Genomic DNA, 23,877 nt, shown 5'->3' with positions numbered 1-23,877 from the left:
TTTCTAAAACCATACACAAAAATAAACTCAAAATGAATTAAAGACTTAAATGTGAAACCTGAAACCATACAAATCCTAGAAAAGAACAGAGGCAGTAATTTTTCTGACATTGGCCATAGCTTCGTGTTTCTAGATATGTCTCCTGAGGCAAGGGAAACAAAAGCAAAAACAAACTATTAGGACTACACCAAAACAAAAAGCTTTTGCACAGCGAAGGAAGCAATCAATGAAATGAAAAAGCAATCTACTGATTGGGAGAAGATATTTGCAAAGGATCTCTCCAACAGGAGTTAATATCCAAAATATATAAAGAACTTATATAACTCAGTACCCCAAAACAAACAACCCAATTAAAAAATGGGCAGAGGACATGAATAGACATTTTCCCAAAGAAGACATGCAGATGGCCAACAGACACACGAAAAGATGCTCAACATCACGCATCATCAGGGAAATGCTAATCAAAACCACCATGAGATGTCACTTTACACTTGTCAGAATGGCTGAAATCAAGAAGACAAGAAATACCAAGTGCTGGTGAGGATATAGGAAAAAAGGAACCCTTGTACACTGTCGATCAGAATATAGTGGTATAACTACTATGGAAGATAGTGTGAAGTTTCCTCAAAAAATTAAAAATAGAAATGCTATATGGTCCAATAATTCCACCACTGGGTATTTACCTAAAGAAAATACAAACACTAATTCAAAAAGATATATACAGCCCTAAGGTCACTGAAGCATTATTTATAATAGCCAAGATATGGGAGCAATCGAAGTCTCCATCAATAGGTGAATGGGCAAAGATGCGGTATACACACACACGCACACACACACACACGCACATGTAGCTATGGTGGAATATTATGCAGTCATTTAAAAAAGATTAAGTTCTGCCAGTTGCAACAACAGGAATGAAACTAGAAGTATTACAGTAAGTGAAATAAGTCAGATTGAGAAATATAAATATCATATGATTTCAGTCATATGTGGAATTCAAAAAACAAAACAAATGAAGAGCCACGCAAACAAACAGAATCAAAATTGCAAATACAGTGAACAAACTGATGATTGTCAGAGGGAAGGGGCTAAGGTGGGTGTGCAAAATCGGGGAAGGGCAGTGGGAGACACAGGCTTCCAGTTGTGGAATGGATAATTCATGAGAATAAAAGGCACAGAATAGGGAATACAGTCAATAACATTGCAAGAGTGATGTGTGGTGACCGATGGTAGCTACACTTGCAGTGAGTGATGTAGGAAATGTTGCGGTTCAGAGCCCACAGCCAAGAAAGAGTTCTCGAAATATCTTTTGGTGCAAAATTCTGGTTTTGTTAAAGCTCAGAGACAGGACCCATGGGCAGCAAGAACAGCCAATTATATTCTTTCAAGTTGAGAGGGCGTTAGGGATAGTATAAGTCTCTAAAGAATTTTGGAAAGTTTCCAGGACCTTGAGGGGGCTAGCTATTGTTAGGAAAAGGTCATTTATTACTGTCTAGTAAAACCCTAGTCATGAGACCCTTCAGATATGTATTGGTGGGCCATATGCCTGAAGGATGATTGCCAACATGTATCTTGGGAAGTAAAGATAAAGGAAGTTTCCAAAGGAATTTTTAGATGTTAAAGTAGACTTACAGGATCCTGGGGGGTCAGGCCATGATTGCCTCCTGCCCTTACCAAAGTATTAACATTGAGGCAGCTGAGTTCCTAGAGGGATGTCACTCTGCCTATTTCAAGGAATTGTCAATGAGCTGTAAGTAGTAAGTATATATATATTTTTTTTTCTTTCTTTTGCCTTTGTTTCCCACATCAGTGAGCACAGCATAACTTATAGAAAAGCTGAGTTACTATGTGCTCACCTGAAATTAATATAATATTATACATCAACTATACTCAAATAAATTTTCTTTAGAGAAGTATTAGAAATTCTGTCTTCTCTATGTCCATATTCTAGCAATTGGCTGGAGCAGAATGGAATTCATTCAAGTTTAGAGAAACCACAAGCTCTCCGGCTCACTATTACTTCCTCCCTCCCATCCCACTCTCTCAGTATGTTCCATTATGTTACTCATTGGTACCCCATACGGACTTTTGTGTGTGAGTGCTGGTCTGAGGTCTCTATAAGATCTGTCGGGGACCGCCTCCGGCCGGGAAAGTCCCCGCCATTACAAGATGGCGCTTGGCTCACTGCCAGCAAAATACGCTGCAAGTAAACAATGAACTTTCTGGTGAAGCCCGCCTAAAGGAGGACATAGTCATTGGCTGTTTCAAATTTAATCAGCATAGTAACAAGACTCTCATTGGCTCTCCCCATTGCTTGGCCCCTTATTGGTCACCCTGCTGCATATAAGCTAAGGAAGTTGACGAAATAAATGGAATGAAGCATTAACACCATACCAGGCTGATTGTCGTTCTTGAGGGCCGAGGGCAACAAAGATCCTTAGAGAAGTGACCCCGTCTCAGTTTCTCATAGTCTCTTTACCCAGCCTCTCTCGTGTCAACACCATGGGCTTTCCATGATGTGGGGGAAATCTCATAAAAGAGAAAGAAGTAGGCTATAACCAGGAAGCAAAATCTGGCTTTGAGGAATTCATGCTTCTTTACAAACAAGCGGAGCTGCCATTACTCTCTGAATCCCAGTTTTCTAGTGCAGAAGCTGAAACTGAGAGGTTGGTTTGATTCCAGAACAGCAAAGAATTTCTCAACAGGCACCATCTCTCCCAGTAGGAGCAGCAGGCAGGTAAAGTAACCTGCCACTTCTCAATCCCTCTGTGGACCCCTCAGGGAGGATGTGGGGCTAAAAGAAGCAACAAATGGGGAGATGCTCTATTCGGAAAGAGATTCCCTGGCTGTGTGCCTTCCCTTTTCTCCACCTGCATCCATATAGCGCTCCACCCCACCCCATGACTGTCCCACTCATCCGGACTTTAAAAGAGAGCAAGCACTCAGAAACAATTGGCAGGTGATTTCAGTTTATTACCTGCCTGCCACGCTAATTACTAGCCATTACCTTCCAGCAGCACACAGTTTGGTACGGTTGTGAGACACAGGAAGGGTTTACTTTTAACTGGAAGGATCATTTTTCTCAGACTGAAGAATGCCAGCATTGGCAGCCTCATGCCTATCAGTGTTACGTAATGATCAGCTGGCACTCACTCTGTGAGGATTATCCTTGAAGAGGTGCACACAGGCATCTCACTCAGAAAAGACCAGAGGAATAGCCGTAGTCATCATTTGCTTCAAATTTCACATCGTTCTGTACTAAGGGGGGGGAAAAAAAACACAAATCCCATCTTGCAGTGTTCCTAACCAAAATGACTCTGAAAACATACAAAATACAGAGTGAATACAACTCTCTCACTTTAGAAGTGCATCTTAGAATGCATTCAGTTCGGGCGCCCGGGTGGCTCAGTGGGTTAAGCCGCTGCCTTCGGCTCGGGTCATGATCTCAGAGTCGTGGGATCGAGTCCCACATGGGGCTCTCTGCTCAGCAGGGAGCCTGCTTCCCTCTCTCTCTCTCTGCCAGCCTCTCTACCTACCTCTCTACCTACCTGTGATCTCTCTCTGTCAAATAAAATAAAATAAAATCTTAAAAAAAAAAAAAAAAAAAGAATGCATTCAGTTCTAGGTTGCCATCTATGATTACTCATCAATAAGATGATTCCGCCACAATCCTAATTTCCACTTGCAGAATGGGTATTGCTAATATCTGTAAATTAGGGATGTCCCTATTAAATGAAGATCCATCAAAAATGGTCATTTCTAACCCATACCACATATAAACTGTGACACGAGGCATAAAAAAAAATTGTAATACTTTTCAGTTACTTTTTAAATAATAAAAATCCCAGTTCTACTGCCTTCATTTTAAGTTTGATTTTATGTTCTTGTGCACCAGTCTCAGCCGGATGAACAAGGGAATGTATAGCTTTTCAATTCACCTAGTTAAAACCCCATTATTTTACTCTTCTGTAGCTTGGCAATGAACAAAGACATACCAGGTATGTCACTCATTGTATTTTGCCAGACCTTTGAGGATAATTTACAGGATTTTCCAAAATGACACTTCCTTTTTATGCAGCAGCTTGACCATAAAGACAGAACACTCTTCTGACTGCAAGTACAGCAATTATACCAAGTTATGCTTTGACACTGTTACCACAGGCAAGTGGCCAAAGAGCATCCACAGTCAAAATATCTAAGCAAGTTAACAAGCTCCCTTTACTCTCTACAGAGCGGAAGAAGAAAGGGAATCCAGCCCCTGAGAAATGTTAAAATGAAGGAGAAAAAAAGACTGTTGGTGTTTGTTAAAGAAAATGGTCTCAGTGTCTTGGGCTGATCAAGGTGTAGAATCTGAGGCCCTGACAGATGCCCAGGCCTACGTTTGACAGGAAGCCTTTTTCCAGGTCAGATCTTCTTTGATGATCTCAACTAATGAATGACTCCAGTCTGCAAGGCCTTGCATTGGGGCTCCACCTTGCTTTCATGGTTTGGCCACACGGGTCTGCTCTCTCTCTCACCTCCCTCTCCCCCATCCCTCACAAGAGTGCATTCTGCCTCCTCTTTTCTCAATTCCATTTTATAAAATATCACCACATTTACCACACAAAAGACATCGAAACTAATTAAGTAAACTCCAAAGAACTATTACAAATCATTTCGCTTCAGCCAGAGATATCAGATTTAATTAGGTGATCGGTGTTGATGGAGTATAAAAACAAAAGCTATCTCCTGTTTGAAAAGGTTCAGGCCCTATAGAGACCCAGTCTTCCCACTATGACACAAATAATAATTGAGCACTTCTTAAAGAAAAAAAAGGCAGGCATGAAAAGAGTTTTCTGTTAGAGACAAAAGCTTTCAACTAAGGTTTGTTTTCTCTTTTTGCCAGGTGATTTAAAAACAAAACAAAACCAAAAAAAACCCACACCATCTACAAAGAAATAGCTATAACCTACATTGCTATCACCATGACACAGAATAGAAAGTGGTTCTAACAAGCATAATTTTTGCAAGTGATTAATCCAAACCTATTTAGCCAGTCATCTTCAATGATTATCAACAGACTTGGTTAAGAGCACAATGAAAATAGTTCATTTTCCCCAGGTTACCCATCAAACTACATCTTTTTTTCAGCATATTAAACAAAAGACTCAAATTCAAAGTTAATACAGCAGTTAAAAGATGTGAAATTTAGTGTAATAGGTAGATAGGTTGTTTGTAAGGAAAGTGGGAGAAAAACTGGAGTTTCTACTTGGCTCCACTTCAAACCAGCATCGTGAACTACCATGAGCCCTGTTTCTACCATTCATAAGGAACATGTTATTTTGATATATTGGCAATAAATAATATAGGATGGGGTAATTATTTCCAAATCAATCTTTATCATGAATTATTTGACAGTCTCCAATATACAGATGTATTAGATTTTAAAAGATGATATTCTTTCCAAAGAAAGTTTACCTTTATCACAGTATTTATTAGATTAAAAGTTAAAAATGTGATGCCACTTTTTAAATTTTCATAACACAGACTTATGACAGCCAGACTTCTTATAACAATGAAAATCTGTGTCATGATGGTCTTAACTGTTTCTCCAACACACGTGTACACATTAACAGACACATTTAGAGATTATCTGCACATTGGTTTCTCCACGGTCAATAGGAGATCTCTTTTGATTCTAACTGGTATTATGGTTTGAAGCTGGTCTGAATAATGGCTTTTTTATATGCTGTTGTTAAACAATTCTCTGGAATTTCTATCCAACAAACGCTCATAACTTTATACGGTGGAATGGCCTTCAAGCAAGCCTGAAACCGTCATGCAAGTTACCAAAAAGGCCAATGCAATATTTCCCGAGTTTAAGTACACCTCAAAATTCCTCCCTTTAGCTCCTAAAATGTTGAAAGGAAAATAATTTTCTACGCTGGCATTTAAATGGTACCGTTCCATGTGAAAAGAGTTACTAAGACATTTGTTGGAAGTCAACAAAAATAATTCGGACATATTTTGAACTTATTTTATCTGACTCCTCGACATTTAATTTGGTGTGAAAAACGGCAACGGTCGAAAACAGATGTGAAGGGGCTAAGTATACAGCAGAGGTCAAAACAAACATAAAACACCGCTTCCATTTCTAAAAGAGGGGGAAAAAATGATTCCTCCAGCAACAGGTTCTATGTTAAACCTGTTTTTTTATTGTTCTGCTTGGGATATCTGTAGACTGCGCAGTCCACCCTGTCTGCCGCGGAGCAATACCTCTCAGCACTGGTAATTTAAGACTTTCTTCTCTGTAATACACTGAACCATCATAACCTGTCTCTTCCCATTTAGTTTAACCTACAACCACCACATACTGATTTGGCTGTGTGTGGCTTTTTCTATTGCCATTTATTACTCTGCTCGACTCCTGAAATTCTGTTTGCAATTTAAGGCCACAAATTAGAAGCGTAAGTCATCTGTTTCCTATAATCCCCCTGTCAGGACTGGAATCACATTTGGAGCTCAGCACTGAGTCTGGGCCCGGGCCCTCACAGACTTTCTGATTGGCTGGCCTCTCTAAAAGCTGCTGTGGAATAAATAAAATGCTCTGGAAAATCGAGCTTTTTGCCCTCCCCTCCCCAAGAAAAAAGGATGAAAGCAAAGGAACCGAGTTTCTAGTATTTTTCTTCTCCCTTACGTAATTCTCAAATCAATTGCTACAACGGTAGGTTGTTGATTTGCCGGGGATCCCCCCCCCCAATAAATAGCAGAGCTGAATATTATTTTTTAAGGACAAAATGGGAAGTATTGAAGATTCCATGGGAAAGAAAAGTATAATCCTGCCTCAGTCAGCTATGTATTTTTGCTACATGTGGGATATCTTTTATATAAGTCCTGCCATTTCTCTTACAAAACACATTTCTTTTTTAGATTGCAGATGTACTAATTAGCTGGATGTTTTTTTAATAGTGTCATAGAGCTTTTGCTAAGCTAAAAAATCTATGAAATCCTCGTCCCCTCATTCTACCAGGCTTTCACTTTTAAAATATTTTGGCAAATTTTACTTACTATCCCTGGATTTTATTATTTATTTCAAGAAATCAAATATGAAATTAGTTTGCCTTTGTAAAACGCATTCATCCTTTAAACAACATTAGAATTTCAAAAATTTGGGACTAGGAGTGTTTCTTCTTTCCTTTTTCTTCCTCAGTTCATTTTAATAGATTTCCTACTATCCCAGCTGTGGCTTTAGACTCTCAACATTTCCTATTTTAAAATCTTCCCATTTTCTTTCTGTTATACTTTCAGTGAACAACATACCAGATTACATATTAAAAACAGCAAGATTCAAAATATAAATGGAAAGAAATACCGAATAGCCACAGCTAAGACCATACTCTGAGTTCTCAGTGCAATTGTGAACAGCCACTGGGCTTTAAAAAATCATTAGTGAACAGGAATAAAATCCAACAGACTGACTCATGTTTATTAATATACTTACACTAGCTATACCTGGCCAAAAGGTTGGAAATAGATGGATCAATATTAGCTGAATGTCCCAAAAGCAGAGTTTGTATTTCAACAGAGAACAGAGTTTAATGTGGGAAATTATATATGCGATGCAAGCTACATTTTAGCCAAAAATAAAAATTAAGTTAAAAAATAATAACAAATGACTTTAAGAAAAATAAGAGAACTTAAAGGGAAACAAAAGAATCATAATACTAAATCATTTTAAAGGTATGTGATTATTTACAGAACCACTTCTGGAAATGTTTTGTGCTTCTGCAACTTACATTTTTTTTTTTTTTAACATCAGTTTTTGCAGGCTGGTAGTCTATAGTGTGGCCTATGATGTCTGGTAATTTAAAAGAAACAAAGGAGGAAAACTGGCCAAGACGTTGAGGTTTCAAAAAAAAAAACAAAACAAAACAAAACAAATAGCTACTGTACATGCGCACTCTATTTTCTAGTTTTTTTTTTCCAACTATACTTTCTGTGTTGCAGATTTATTTAATAAACAAATGCATCTTCTGGGCCCATAATACACAAATGCATGCTACTGTTAATTCATTTACAGAATGCGCCGTGATGGCCCCTGAGCAAAAGAGCAATCTTGTTATAATGAATGTGTACTATTCTTAATAAGCACACTGTAGCAACGACCCGCACTGCACACAAAAGCACACCCAAACCATTTGGTTTGTATTTGGTTTGTTCCCAGAGCTCGGACACCAGCACCACTATTAAATAGCTGTGCGCTGGGAGAGCAATCCAGTATTGGCATGCAAATGAGCGCACGAAGAGGCCAGATGCTGCTCTTTAGAAAGGAAAAGTGCCTCCGCTCAAATTTAGGGGGAGAGAGAACCTGTGAATGTTGCAAGGGCAGGGCAGTTTCGAGATTGTGCTCCATTATATTTCTGACAGGGGTGGGACTGCCGGTGGGATAAGCCTAGGACGGATGAATAGAACAGAACTTTTTGCAAACACAGGAGCATTCAAGCACTCCCGTATTTCCATGGGTTCCCCTAGAGATTGCCCATGACATTTTTGGTTTTGTTTGTTGTTGTTGTTGTTGTTGTTGTTGTTTTCTTTCTTTCGGCTTTTTCATGCCTTCCTTTCAGGTCCAGAATGATAACTCCAGCACTGAAAACCTGAGAGACCTCATCTCTCCTTTTCAAGTTCACAGTACCACCATGAATAGGAGTTCAGTAATTCTCAAAAGCTTTATCATTCCGAATAAAATATTAAGTTATTGAAAAGAACGTGAAATCTTTTTTCTCCAAATGAGCTCATCATGCATGATATTCATCTGTGCTTGGTGAGCTTTCATAAATTGTAGTGGGCAGATGACCCATTCCTGGCTGCCTTTATCTTATCATAACATTTGACTGCCCGGAGGATAGAGGAGTAGGAGGGAAGCCAGTACTCGAGACACTGAAACTGGCCTCACAAAAACTTTGGTAGACTGTGTTCCAACCAGAATCAAGACCTTCCTTTTCCTGTTGGCTCATTTTTCATGTCCTCTTCTTCTCGATGTTTAGGGAGTCATTGATTTATTTGATTTCTTGAAGATAGTAGGAAATGATAAGGATTATAGTCATGAGTATGTGTTCTGAGAAAAGGACTAATGAAAAAGAAGCGTGAACACCCATACTTAGGAAAATTCACAAGGGTAAGTAACAGGATTCCTGTGACACTGAAATTAAAATATATAGGTGTAATATGTCTCCTTTATAATAATGGCATTTGGGGGAGGGGGCACCTGGGTGGCTCAGTGGGTTAAACCACTGCCTTCGGCTCAGGTCATGATCCTGGAGTCCTGGGATCAAGCCCTGCATCGGGCTCCCTGCTGGGCAGGGAGTGTGCTTCTCCCTCTGACCTTCTCTCCTTTCATGCTCTCTCTCTCTCAAGTAAATAAACAAAATCTTTAAAGATAATAATAATAATGGCATTTGGGGATGAGACCTTCCTCTACCCTCATTGTTAATCATGTAATAATAGAATTTACCATATAATTCCAATAAACATTTATTGGTATTTATTAATATTTATTTATTATTATTTATTTATTATTATTGTGCTGGATACTGCACAAAGCTCTACGAAGAGCTGTAAGTCACAGGAAACAAAATGGTGCCTTGTAGTGGCCAAATCTACACATTAAACCTCCTGATCATAGTTTATTAATTATAACCCCACAATAAATAAATCTTCTATGCAGAAGTGCTGACTTTAGTGAAAATAGAAATGACTATAAATATATCCAGTGAGAGTATATCCATTTAATTCTTAGTCGATCATAGCAGTCTCTAAATTTCTGAGCAGCCCTTTCCTATCAGTCAAGTGGTCCATAAAATTCATCCAAACATTAATAAATATGTATTGAGCCCAGTATAGTTTCCTAGGGCTGCCTGGATAACAAAGTATCAGAAATCGAGTGGCTTAAAATAACAGAAATGTCTTCTCTCACGGGTCTGGAGGCTAGAAATCCGAGATCAATGTGTTGGCAGGACCACACTCCCTCTGAAAGCTGGAAGGGAGGATGCTTCTTTGTCTCTTCCAGCTCCTCAGAGCCCCTGGTGCTCCTTGGCAAGTGGCAACATGACTTCAATCTCGGCTTCTATCTTCACATGGCCATATTCCCTTGATGTCTCTGTCTGTATCGCTTCTCTTTCTATAGACACTGGTCATATTGGATGAGGCCTACCCTAGGTCAGTATGATCTCATATCTGGATTACATCTACAAAGACCCTATTTCCAAATAAAGTAACCCTCCCAGGTACAGAGCATTAGGACTTCAACTTCTTGGGGCAGGGGGTGGAATTTAACCCATTACAAGCATTTACTAAGTACCAGGCAATTGCACTGGGGAATTTTTATCACTTTATCCTGAAAGAATCCTGTGAAATCTGTTGTGGAATTCATTAGCAAAATGTTGTTGAAGATACTCTTACTTTATCATAGAGAGTCATCTCTTTGCAAACTCAGGAAAAAGTGTTCTCAGACTCAGTATGAAGAATCAAGGTTCTTCCAGTTGTCTCTGAATCATTTTAGATGCTATTAGTCTCATAACTGATCTTATTTCTTTCTTTAAGTTGGCTGCTAACAAGTTAAGAATCCAATTTGGACCCACCACAAATAAGTATGTAATAACCTCATAATTGTATTTTATATTTTTCTATCTTATTTTATTTTATCTTATCTCTATCTTATTTTTCTACTTACTTCTTTTTGTCACCTACAGGTTTTTATCTTTTTAAAAAAGATTTTATTTATTTATTTGACAGTGATCACAAGTAGGCAGAGAGAGAGGAAGGAAAGCAATCTCCCCAGTAAGCAGGGAGCCCAATCCAGGGCTCAATCCCAGGACTCTGAGATCATGACCCAAGCCAAAGGCAGAGGCTTTAACCCACTGAGCCACCCAGGCACCCCACTTACAGGTTTTTAACTTGTCCATGCATTTTGGAAATGATATTAAATGATTCATTTTGGAGCAAATTTATTATAAATAACTTACTACAAAGAAAATATTTAATAGGAGAGACCCAAATGAATTTCATTTTCCCTAAAACAAAAACAATTTAAAAGCCAAAATACACTGTGAAAATGAATGCATTCCAAATACTAACTTATCTGTTCTCAATGAGTAAGAATAACCAAGTATTAATGATAACATCATAGGACATTTATAAGCTAGGTTGAATCCTCACGTAATACTAACACTAGGGGGAAAACTTTGAAGAAAAGTTTCTGAAAACTTCTGTATGCCCTATAATGAATGAAAAAGAAAACAAAGGGACTAACATGATCACTTGCTTCAGGTATCGGAAAGCTATCAATAGCAGATAGAAGAAGCATTGTATTTCCAGAGTCAGATTAGTATCAGTAAATATAGATATTACAAAACAGAGTGAAAAGAACTAATAATTCAAGATGATCAACATTAGAAATGATTGTGCCATTCTCAACTCTCCATTATTAGAAATGTTTGAGCTAAAGCACATCATCAGTCAGGGATCTGAAATAATGGATCTCAGTATTAGTAATTATTTGGCTCTAGGAACCAAATTTCCTTCCATCCAACTCCAAAAGCCTACGATCAATGATTAATAAAAACATACTGCCATTGTTTTATTACAATTGGGCCCATTTAAACAATTCCAAAATTTATAATAATTTCACAATTAGAAAAGAGCTAGACATAGTAATAGGTCTATCTAGGCACCAGTTGTGTACCAAAACTTCCTTTCTACAATTGTACTGCAGAACACAACCACAAAATAAAGAATTTGGATAAGCAGGCTGTATATCATCTCACCAATTTCAAAAAGAAGCAACTAAATTTTAGCAAGAAAAAAATCGTCCAATGACATGAATGAAATCTATATAGCATAACCAGAATTATAAATTGCCAGCTCTGTGATTATAATGGAGATACAGCCATACCACCTTCCAAAGAATCAGAAAATCATGACAACCGTTACCCAACCATTCAACTCAAACCATATGTGACTTCTTCTTAAGCAATATCCAAACATCTAGTTTCCAAATCCAGTCATTGAAAGGCATGGGGTAACCCTGTGGCTCTTTAGGTGATGACTATGAATGTGCTCCAGAGTCTCCCAACTTTCAGGCCATATCTGTGCACCTTGGCCATTGTTATAACTCAAGGTTTTTCCTACTCGCCTATCACTGAGCCAAATTTCCATATGGCAGGATGCTAGGACTCACCTGGTCATCTCCCTATAAACAGGTCTACTGTGCTGTGCTGCCCTTTGATTCCTGGGTTTTCTTTCGAATGCATGTGCACTCACTTTAGTAGACGAGATCATTATTCCTTTTTCCCCTTTTCCTGATGGATGACAAACTATTGCAACAAAAACTGAGCAGTCCCTTCATGTTATTTCTGGCTTTACCAGTAACCTGCTCTGTAACTTTACCCAAGTCACTCACTCCTTCTACGGACAGGGTCCTTCAGTGGTAAACCGGAGGTTGTTAGTTTCAGCAGATCATATTCAGGTCAAACTAAAATCTGCACAGGAAAGCTCCTATAGACAAGGAAAAGTATTATCAGTACTGTTGCTGTTTGACCAATACAGCTGCAGAACTTAAAGATTTAAGGTCTCCCCATGGATTTCACTGTGGCCTCCAGAATCTGAGATTTAATTTTAAAAGAATTAAATTTCCAGTCTGCTTTCCAGGGATAACTGTGAAAACGTATGCTGACAGACTGTTGTCTTCAGAGGCAAAATCCAGACACACTAAGACAATGCCACAGCTTGAACAGGGGTGACCCTTTCCCATTCATCTTAATGGAGTGTTAAACTTGAAGCCTAATTAGGTCCACTTAAATGCCAACATTATTATACTTTTCTCTGCTTATCTTCATACCAGAAACAATCAACTAATGCACTCATTTAATCTGAGTGCGTGCAACGATCACATCCAGACACCCTGTCATTTTGATAGTCTCCTCTGCAGTCATAAAAGTACAAGTTTTAAACTTCCACTTGGTTGTTTTTAATTATCCACATAATTAGATTACTTTCTATTACCTTGAAATTTTAGAGGTGAGACTGTATACACATATATATAACATTCGTAAGGCAGTGGAGCCTGATGGCTATTCCCATAATGAGAAGCTGGTATCAAACTTGCTCCCAGGATAACAAACTAAGATGTGTTAAATGAAAGATTCCATTCCTGCCCTTCAGAGAAGGCTCACAGTTTATCCTTCGTATATGCGCCTAAGCTTTCAACATTCCCCTTCTGATTCATCATTGCTGTGTGGACTCTATTTTAATGTTGAATCCTGTGACCAACCTTGGAAGAAATAGAATTAAAAAATACATAAATCCATGCTTGCCTATTTTGTAACTAGGAGGATCCAGATCTAGGCCCTTAATTCAAAGTCCCTGACTACCTTATAAAATATCTCGTAAAAGTATATTTATTTACTCATGGCTATAAGGAGATTAGTCTGTTTTTCTTTAATGGTCTCTGGGCCAAGATGGCATATAAGAAAAATTTCTGGAAGTTTGTCACACAGGCTTAGGGATAAAGACATCAGTGCATGTCTTCAAAATAGGACAAATTCTCACCCCTCTGCCTACACACCTCCCACTTAGGCTATACCCCATGTGCCTCAGCATCTGAATGTCAAAGAATATGAGGCTTAGAGGGACGTTTCCCAAAGGTGTCTGTAACAGACATTGCTAGTGCTCTCTTTGGTTTTCCAACCATTCCTAGGTACACAGAAAACTAAGTTCCTTAGCCCCTTTTGCAGTTGAGTGGGACTATGACTAATGCTGGCCAGTGGACTGGGACAAGGAGGCCACTTCAGGGAGGAAGTACTTAAGAGCCAATGCATAATCCCTAATGTTCTCTTTCACTGCTTAGACAAACCCTAAAGCCCCACGTCGAGAGAAAAGTGTCATGAGGTAGAAACAGCCCAGAATGTTTGGTTTCCAACTGGAGGACCCCTAGAGAGATGCCTGGGCCAGCAGAAGATCTGCATCACTGAAAATAACACTAAAATTTTGGTTAACCATTGAGATTGTAGTGTTGCTTGTTGCTACAATATTACCTAGCCTATCTGGTCTAAAACAATATGTCAGAATTAATTTCCAAGCCAAATCTCCCTAGGTGGACTCCCACATGTAACTGTCATCTCTGCCTCCTTCTAGCTTACAAACAAAGGTTCAAGAATCATTCTGGACAGTCCAGCAAACTCCAGTTTCCTTCTTCGCTTTTGATTCCCTCATCTTTTGTACTTTGATCTTGAAAGATGTGAATCAAGTCACATCACTGGCTGCTTTTTTCCATCAAGAAAGAAAGATGAGAGAAGACTGTCACTCTCAATGCTCAGAGCATTTTCTAGAAATAGAGAATTGGCATCCAAAACCAGACCAAAGTCAGAGAGGGCTAGGTAAAAAGCTCTTAGGTAAAACCTTAAAATTCAAGTTTACATTATCCAAATAGACACTGGTACAAATGCCCATTGGCTAACTACAGAAATGGGGCACAATCCAGAGAGCCATTGCAGAGGACTGGAAGGACAAAAGATGTACATAATCTTTAAAAGGGGACTTAGTTGGGGCACCTTGGTGGCTCAGTGGGTTAAGCCTCTGCCTTCAGCTCAGGTCGTGATCCCAGGGTCCTGGGATCGAGCCCCGCATAGGGCTCTCTGCTCAGCAGGGAGCCTGCTTCCTCCTCTCTCTCTGCCTGCCTCTCTGACAACTTGTGATCTCTGTCTGTCAAATAAATAAGTAAAATCTTTTTAAAAAGGGGGGGGCTTAGTTAATAAAAATACCAACTTACCGACTTATATCTGAATTGAGCTAAGTGTAGGCTTCTCAACTTTGTAGGACTCAGCTCCTTCCTGACCCTCTCTTCTATCTACACACTCTCACTCTCATTAGTGAACTCATCCATTCATTCGCTGGATCATGAGCTAACGAATCCAACATCTTGATCCCTAGCCATGATCATCCCCCAGAAATCCAAATTTGCATAACCAATCATTACTTGAGATCCTCATTTGTATGCCAAATAAAACTTTCAAAATTCACACACATGAAAGAGGAAGTATGAGTCCCTCTTCCCAATCCCAACTGACTTCTGCCCCAGGAATCTCCATCTCTGTAAGTAGCACTCATCTCCCTAGAGACTGAAACAATATTCAAGCACAGGGCTTCCCAAACTCTAATGAATATATGAATCACCTGGTGGTCTTCTAATTCAGTAGGTCTGAGTTATAGCAGATAATTCTGCATTTATAACAAGTTTCAAATGATGTGATGCTGCTGGTCCTCAAATCACATTATTGAATAGCAAGGACCTTGGAGATAATTCTTGGTGCCTCTGTTTCCCTAATGCACATTCTCTACACATATTCAATTGGTAAGGCCTAATCAACCACATTTTTCCAGAATCTATTTTCCAACTCACAACACCTAGTCAGTAGCACCATCACCTTTCCCCTGTACCACTGACATAGATGCCCATCTAGTCATCTGTTTCTACTTTGTCCCCCACTCTGTGGGGTGTTTTGTCCACTGCAGCAGCAAGATACCAATCACAACAGATCACTACTAGCCAAAAGTTTTGTCTTTCACACCTACACTTAAATCCCATTAATGACTTTAGAGTGGCCCCTGCCTGTCCTTCAGCTTCATCTGGTATCATTCATGCTCCATCCCAGGATGATCAAGCCACACCAATCTTTCATTCCTTAAATTTGCCCCTCAGTCCCACCTTGAGGCATTTTACACCAGCTGCTCCATCTGCCCTTGATCTTTCACATGGCTGGCTCCTTCTTGTCATTCAAATCACAGCTTAAATGTCATCCAGAATGACCTTCCTGAGCACCCAATAGGAAATAGCCACTCTGTAACCTGTCTTTTGGTATCAAATCACTGTTTTATTTCTCTGCACTTTACTTATGCCACGGGATATTTTTCTGGATTATTTATTTGCTCATGTTCTGTCTCTCTCCCTCCCTCCCTACCTCACTCTCAATCATCACTCGCTCTCCCCGTCTGTCTTCTTCTCTCCATCTCTTCCCACCCACACTGAGAGGGAAGCACCACGAGAGTAGAAACTATGCCCGATCTCGTCATGAGCCCTGCATCTAGGTCAATTCCTAGAATGTAGTAGGTACTCAACCACAACTTGATGTATGACGACATGAGTAAATGATTGAAGGAAAAGTTCTAGAGGCTACTGCAGAGTGAGAGGGGACATGCAAGTGCCTGGCATACAGACCTTCCACCTTGTCCTACAGGATCCTTCTTAATTTCTTATCTGAGTCCATCCAATTCCACATGGTATATTTACAAGTGAAGACGATCATCTGGGGGGTCGGTTGTCATCATTTTTGTCATCAGAGAACCTTGTGTTTCATCGTTTCTGCCACAAGTATTAGAATTCAGCTTATTTCAAAATAAGCCAGCCAGGTTCTTAAAGAGAGCAGTCCCTCTGAGCATGGACTTCATTTCCATGACTCTCCACTGGTCACTTTCACCCAAGAACTTTAACTTCCCACCCATCTATTATTTGAAGGGCTGGGGATTGAGGGTTGGGGTGGAGCTTACTCATAGAGATTTGAATATGCAGTTTTATAGGATTATTATAAAATATACACATGGAAACAAGGAGATTCTAATGGATTACAAAGTGTAGTTCCCCAACTGGTGCTATCTACGTCACCTGGGAGCTTGTTAAAAATGCAAATTCCCAGGCCCTGCCCCTGGCCTTCTGAACAGAAACGCTGGGGATTGGCCCAAGTAATCTCTGCTTTCAAGGTTCAGATGATTCTGATGCCTGCTACAATTTGAGAGCTACTGACTCAAACCATTCGCACATACCACCATGACTTTCCATTGCTCAGGAAACACTCAAGAATACTTAGTCTATTCTTTGTTTCTTGAAGCTTATGGTGCCAGACTCGTGCTATTTTGTGCCCCTCTGAGCCATGCCTCATAGAATTGATAAAATCAAGCACTCTCTGCTCACAGCTACGTGAAAGGATGCCAAATATGCATATATATATATATATATATATATATATATATTTATAAAAGGATAAGGTGAAGTCTAAAGTTCAGTGCAGCAGATACCCTTTATATCTTGTCATCACAGACAAAGAGAAGGCAGAATAACTGAAGCAGCCCCTGCCCCCTCAGTTTGGTGGGAAGGAGCTGAAATGAACTCGGCACTCTGATTTCAATTGTATTAAAATTTTAAAAATTCATAAAAAATACTTAGTCTAGGCATTAAACAATATCCCAAAGAGTGACTCAGACCTGCACAAATTGAGTCTTAGCAAGCAGATATTCTGGAATGTTTGACTAACTGTAGTTTATCCAAGAAACCGGACTCAACCAAACTCCTTCACTCAACTTCTTTTTACCTTCTTTATCATTCTCTGTTGTTCCCTCCAATGTAGCTAACAGCACTCCAGTGAGACAGCTGGTTCTTGGTATCTGAGGAAAGAAATGACACCTGATTCTTTAACTCTGCTGGGCAACTGTCTTATAAATACACACAAACACACACACACACAGAGCACTTATTCAGTTGCTAAAAGAAATTCCAAGTGTGCAGTCATAGCTGAACTATATGTCAGTCACCCAGTTGCTCAATGAACCAAATCTCAGCAACCTCGACATGTATTCAATTCAGGCAGATGTGATATTCTTAGCTTCACAACCACAACATCTACCTGCTTTCAGTTTTGATCCTAGAAATATTTCTGTGTCAGCCATCACCAGTTTCAAGATGAGAACTTACATAAGTTAGTGGTGAGGGAATTTGCTTAGAAAAAGGGTGGGGGAGGGCTAGTACTTGGGTGCACTGATTCCCAGTGTTGGTGGCTAAAATCCATGGAATCACTGTGGATCCATATTTTATTAAAACAAAAGCAGATATTATAGATCATTTTGTAGGTCATGGTTTGCATGAATTGCTCTAGTCACATGTGGAAACAAAGACCTTTTCTCTACTACCCAGCTCCTGTATATTTATTGATTCCTATTAAATTTCCCAGTTGTCAAAAAGAAAAAACAGTAGTATTATGAATAGAGTCATAAATTAAGGGTGTATTATCACAGAAGACTGAGATGAAGAATATAGAAGACACTCCAAGAAATATTAAAAAAAAAAAAAACTTAGTCATCACGTGGTTATATATGGGGATTGTGCACATAAGAAAAACATTAGTGAGGGGCACCTGGGTGGCTCAGTCAATTAAGCATGAGACTCTTGATTTCAGCTCAGGCCATGATCCCGGGGTCATAGCATCCACCCTGTGTGGGGTTCCATATTCAACAGGGAATCTGCTTGAGACTCTCTCTCCCCCTTTCCTTCTCTCCTCCCCTGACTGCTTTCTCTCTGTCCACCCCTCTCCCCACTCCCCACCCTGCTTGCTAAGGTGAGTAAATGAATCTTAAAAAAAAGAAAAAAGAAAAATTTAGAGAGAAATTAAAACAATGTTGGAAAGGTGTTACTTAGATTACCCTAACATATTCTAAAATGTCATTCATTCTTATGTGAATTTTGTCTTCTGACCAATCAGACAAGACTCCTTATGTTACAAAAAAAAAAAGAAAGAAACTCACAGAAATATTGATCTTATTCATCAATACCAATATTATGAAAAAATTCTACTTTGATTTAAATATTGTCATAATTGTAATACTATTTCACAATTACATCAATCAGACATGATTACTGAGGCCTTCATATGCTTATCGTACATTGTTAATTTTAATAATTATTATGAACTTATGAGGAGAACAGAACAAAGATTATTCTCCCTGCTCAAAATATCAACATGTGAGTCAGAGATGTTAAATTTAATCAAGACCACATAACTAAGCCACATGGAGCTGAAGTGAATACCAGATCTAGCACTTTTTCTTTTATGTAACACAAACTTGACTGCTATCCCCAGATATCCAACAGGGTGGTAGAAGAAATCTTTCTTCAGTAATTTAATGTTGCTTTACTCTATCCTGATTATGGGCTTTTTTTTTTTTTTTTAAGTCATAATGACAAATGTTGTTTTAAACAGTATATTCACTGACTGATATGAGAACTCACCTTCTGAAGACCCAGGCCCATTCCACACTTAGCAATGTTTCTTATCATGCTAATGTAAAATGTTGTGGGTAGCAACAGCAGGGAGGAAAGAGAAACATTCATCACATGAAGAAATGGCACATATTGATTTTTCTTGCCATTTTATGAGACAGGTAATACAATTTCATTGCCTATTCAATATGAAAATTGGACTTAATGGAGTTATGGTTTATGATTTGGCCATTGTGTCATACTTCTCTTCCAACAATCTCCTCTCCATCTCAGACTCTAACCCACAACACCAGGCAACCAGATAGCTAGGTCTACCCATTTAGGACCAAATGCCATTGGTTCTGCTGAACCTGAAACACAGCATATCAAAGAAATGATAAATAGACACCAGTCTCTACAAGGTATTCACCTCAAGTAACCATGCCTGGAGAGCACTGGAGTACATGCCTACAAGGGTCGCCCTCCGTAGCACAAAAGAAAGGGCCACACTGCCCCAGAAAAAATGGCTAGCAATGTGAAGGTCATGGTAATTTAGGAATTTATTAGTTGTGGCAGGGTTTGTTTCAGAAAAGGCATAGTCTTAAAAGGCAGAAGGTGTTAGGTTTGATCTTCACTTTTTGGCTTTTTTCCGTGAAACCAGTTGCTAGTGTTGGGAGACAGTTTTCTGTAGGTCTCTCATTTTCTGTATATCTTGCAAACAGAAACACTGACTTCTTTTATCCCATATTATCTGTGCAAGGATATTTGTGTAGTGGGTACTCATGGAAGATAGAGATGTTATCCCCAGCCCAGGTAATGGACCAGCAAGCTTATTTCCCAGTATAAAACTTACAGATTCTCCAAGTGCTGGATCCCCCCCCCCATAACACAATTTAACTGTCCCTGTGGGGGTCACCTCCCTTAGTATCACTCAGTAAGAAGGGAGCAAATATGCTGATGTTTACGCTGTTTGCTGAGTTGTAAGTAATAAAGTCCTTCTTTGTCTCTGATCGAAATCTCTCTTGCTGACTTGGCCTTAAAATGCCCAGGTAAAAATAATGGATATAAGAGTTATGGTCCTTTATATTCAGTTTGTCTTAGGTGAGTTTGCTAAATTACAGGTTTGTGTTAGTCACACTTCCCTGCTACAGAAATTAGTACTGTCTTTTACTGTTGGTCTTTGGTATTCTTGGCCTAAAAAAGGAAAAAAAATTAAAGAGAAAGTATTTATGGCAAAACTTTTATTCAATACTAAAAAGTAAAAAATACTAAGAAATAATTTACATGTCTACCTGCAAGGACAAATCAGGTTAAAATAAATTTCGATTTACAATAGCCAAATTACAGAAAGGGCCCAAATGTCCAGCAACTGATGAATGGATAAAGAAGATAAAGACAATGGAATATTATTCAGCCATGAAAAAGAATGAAATTATGCCATTTGCAACAATGTGGACGGAGCTTATGAGTATAATACTAAGTGAAATAAGTCAGTCAGAGAAAGAAAATACCATATGATCTCACTCATATATGGAATTTAAGAAACAAAACATGAACATAGGGAAAAAAAGAGTCAAACCAAGAAACAGACTCTTAACTATATAGAACAATACTGAGGTTTGCTGAATGGGAGGTGGGTGGGGGAATGGGTTAAATAGATAATGGAGAACACTTGTTCTGATGAGCACCAGGTGTTGTATGTAAGTGATGAATCACTAAATTCTACACCTGAATCTCATATTACACTGTATGTTAACTAGCTTTAATTTAAATAAAAACTTGGAAAAAATAAATTTCATACGTAAGTTATTCTGACAAACCTTGACCTCCTATAAAGCACATGCACGCGCACACACACACAAATTTCTAGAAGCTCCCAAGGGATCTCTTTTTTTGTACTCCATTACTTTGATGTCTACCAGGCTCTGCCTTATTCTGTCTCTGACTTATAATTCTTGCCACACTGACTGTTTAGCTCCCCCAGCTCTCTCCTGATTCAAGACCGTAGTTTTCGCTAGAGTTGCCCTTTATTCCACAAGACACAACAATCCCCACCAGTATCCACAATTCAAGAGCCAGTTGCTAGGGGCCAAGTTCCCTAGGATGATCTCATACCACAGCGACCATGGCTGCTTCTTATCCTATACCCTAAGTGGCATAGTCCTTTATGCTGTGAGGTCTGTAAGGGAGAATGGTCTTCCCCTTCTGTGGTATGCTCAGTGCTAACTCAGTGTCACTTGGGCAGGAGAAGTCTTTCTAGACATATTCAAGACTGGGTTTAAATAGGAACCACAACGTAAGATCTTTCTTCTCATCTTCAGAGGCTTTTGGGTCAAGCTCATCATTCATACAGCCTTCTGTTCTCTCACAGAATTTTGTCTGTCTCACGTATCTTGGACCCTCTTTACAAATACTTTTGCGGATCCAGTTTTCCAATGGACCATACATGTCTGGACCCCCATGGGGGTCCATCTGCGCGGATCATTTCTTCACCTTCTTCAAGTTTGGCTCAAGAGTCATCTGGTTAGGGAGACCTTTCCTAACTACCCATTTAAAAATGTTGACATCTACTCCCCCTCAAGCTATTCTCTTCCCTCCCTTATTTCACTAATTACTTCCAAATGTATTATAAGATGGATTTCTTGTGTTATTATTGTCTTCTCCTATAGGAATATAAGTTCCAAGAGGGCAAGAGTTTTTAATCTCTTTAGCTCACTGATATGCTTAGAATGGGGCCCAGCACCTAGTTGGTCCTCAATAAATATCTAAAGAATGAATGACTGAATCCTAGAAGCAGGCCACACATGTGATATACTCTTCTCACATAAATTCCATTGGCCATATTTCCACTCAACAAACATCCAATTAGATTTTGGCGGAAAAGTTGGTTGTGAATAGTGATACAAAGAAGATATGCCCCACAGGAAGGACCAAGTAGTTGAATAAATAATGATGATCCAGTCTCTTCTTCTGGTTGTCTTTGCCCTTTGAAATGAGGACAGAAAATACAAAAACCTTTAAGCCTGCCCCTTTTGTTCTTTGTAATGATTAGCCATTTTTAAGTCCATACAGTTCTTATAGCCAACAATATAACTATTTTAATCCCTTCCTTTTTCTGTTGCCACTTAAAATTCCTTCAGAAATGAATTATAACTATTGAAACTTTAATGTAATTCGAGATATGCAGTTAAATGTCATAATGAGCAAGGACAGATTTTGTCTGTGTGTTAACCATGGGGGAAATTAGTGAGAATTTGCCCATTTATTATGTAGAAGTAACAGATCAAAATGCAAAAGAAAGTCTTGATTTGGGTTTCACAAATCTATGAAGCAATACTGATGGGCAGGTAGATTGCTACAATTTTTCAGAAAAGCATTTGGAATACTTCAAATTCTTTTAAAATATTTATATATTTGAATGTTTTCACTATACTTTTAAATATATATGTAGAAGGATGTTCATGGAAATGTTATTTATAATGAATAAAAAATTCAAGCAACCTAAACATTCAATAATAGGGAATATTTAAATAAGTTACATTCTTATTATTCTGTATAATAGAATATTATTTAATCACTTAAAATTGTGATTTTTAAAGATCATCTAAGAAACTGTTCTCACAAGGCAACACTAAAATCTAAAAGCTACATATGGGGATGCCTGGGTGGCTCAGTCGATTAAGTGTCTGTCTTCGGCTCAGGTCATGATCCCAGGGTCTTGGGATCAAGTCCCGATCAGGATCCTTGCTCAGCAGGGATCTTGCTTCTCCCTCTGCCTGCTCTGTCTGCCGCTCTCCCTGCTTGTGCTCTCTCTCTCTCTCTTTTTCTGACAAATAAATAAAATCTTTAAAAAAAAAAAAAAAAGCTAGATATTCATGATAAGGGCCACTTTTCAAATGACAAAAACATATCCAGAGAAAAAATGAGAATGAAATCTGCAAATATATTAATAATGAGTATTTCTGTCTTCATCCATTAAGGCTGCTATAATAAAACACCAAAATCATAAAAGGGCAAGTCCAGGAGTTATCAAGTGTTTTATACTACTCTGTTTTTAAGGAAACTGTATGTTTGGAATTTGGTGTTCTGAATATATGCAGTTATATTTTTCAGATACACTTAAAAAAAAAAACTTATTTTTTTAATCTACTATTTTGTTAACAGATAATATCCTCAAGTTAAGAAATAAAGAATGTTCCTAAAATAATGTCTCTTCCCCAGAGGTACCCTTTGGAAGGTAGCAGTCAGTAACGCAATCAGATATCTAGGGTTGTTTCAGCAGCCTGCCAAAATATCGCTCATGACTAGTAAAGTATGCTGAAAAACACCATTACATCAATGACAAAAAGAGCACAATTGTTCTTATTTCTGGAATTCTTCTGATGTGAGTCAATTCACTGGGTGGGATTTCATTGGAAAATGGCTTTAGGAATGTTTTAAATGAAGGGAGGACAGAACCAAGCTTTCAAACACAGACATAATGGAAAACCATAGAGTCAGACATCACTCTGTAGACAATGACAGAGATCAAACTCAGAGTAAAATCTATAGCTACAAAAATTCCAATTTTCTGTGCAATTTTGATTTTTATGAATTTAACATTGTTTCTTCTTGACAGCCCAAATAAAAACGTTTCACCCTCCATATATAAGAATATAATTATGTAACTTTGCTTTTCATTTCAGATCTGGAAATGGTCAGATTAAATGCAGAAAGAGAAGATGAGATTAGTTTAAATATTGTTTTCATATTTGCCCCCAAATCCAAAAGGCACTTAAGAATTTGCATGATTTGGAAATGCGGAAATGCAGAAATAATCT

The 23,877-nt window shown here is 38.6% G+C and overlaps 1 pseudogene; it reads left to right on the top strand.

The window, feature by feature from the left end:
- The first annotated feature begins 16,958 nt into the window (after positions 1–16,958).
- Positions 16,959–17,193, top strand: LOC131828100 (large ribosomal subunit protein eL38-like; annotated as a pseudogene).
- Positions 17,194–23,877: the final 6,684 nt, after the last annotated feature.

The sequence above is a fragment of the Mustela lutreola genome, chromosome 3 (assembly GCF_030435805.1).
Source record: "Mustela lutreola isolate mMusLut2 chromosome 3, mMusLut2.pri, whole genome shotgun sequence".
Classification (NCBI taxonomy): domain Eukaryota; kingdom Metazoa; phylum Chordata; class Mammalia; order Carnivora; family Mustelidae; genus Mustela; species Mustela lutreola.
The sequence above is the reverse complement of the archived record's forward strand: the minus strand, read 5'-3'. Positions and strand labels throughout refer to the sequence as shown.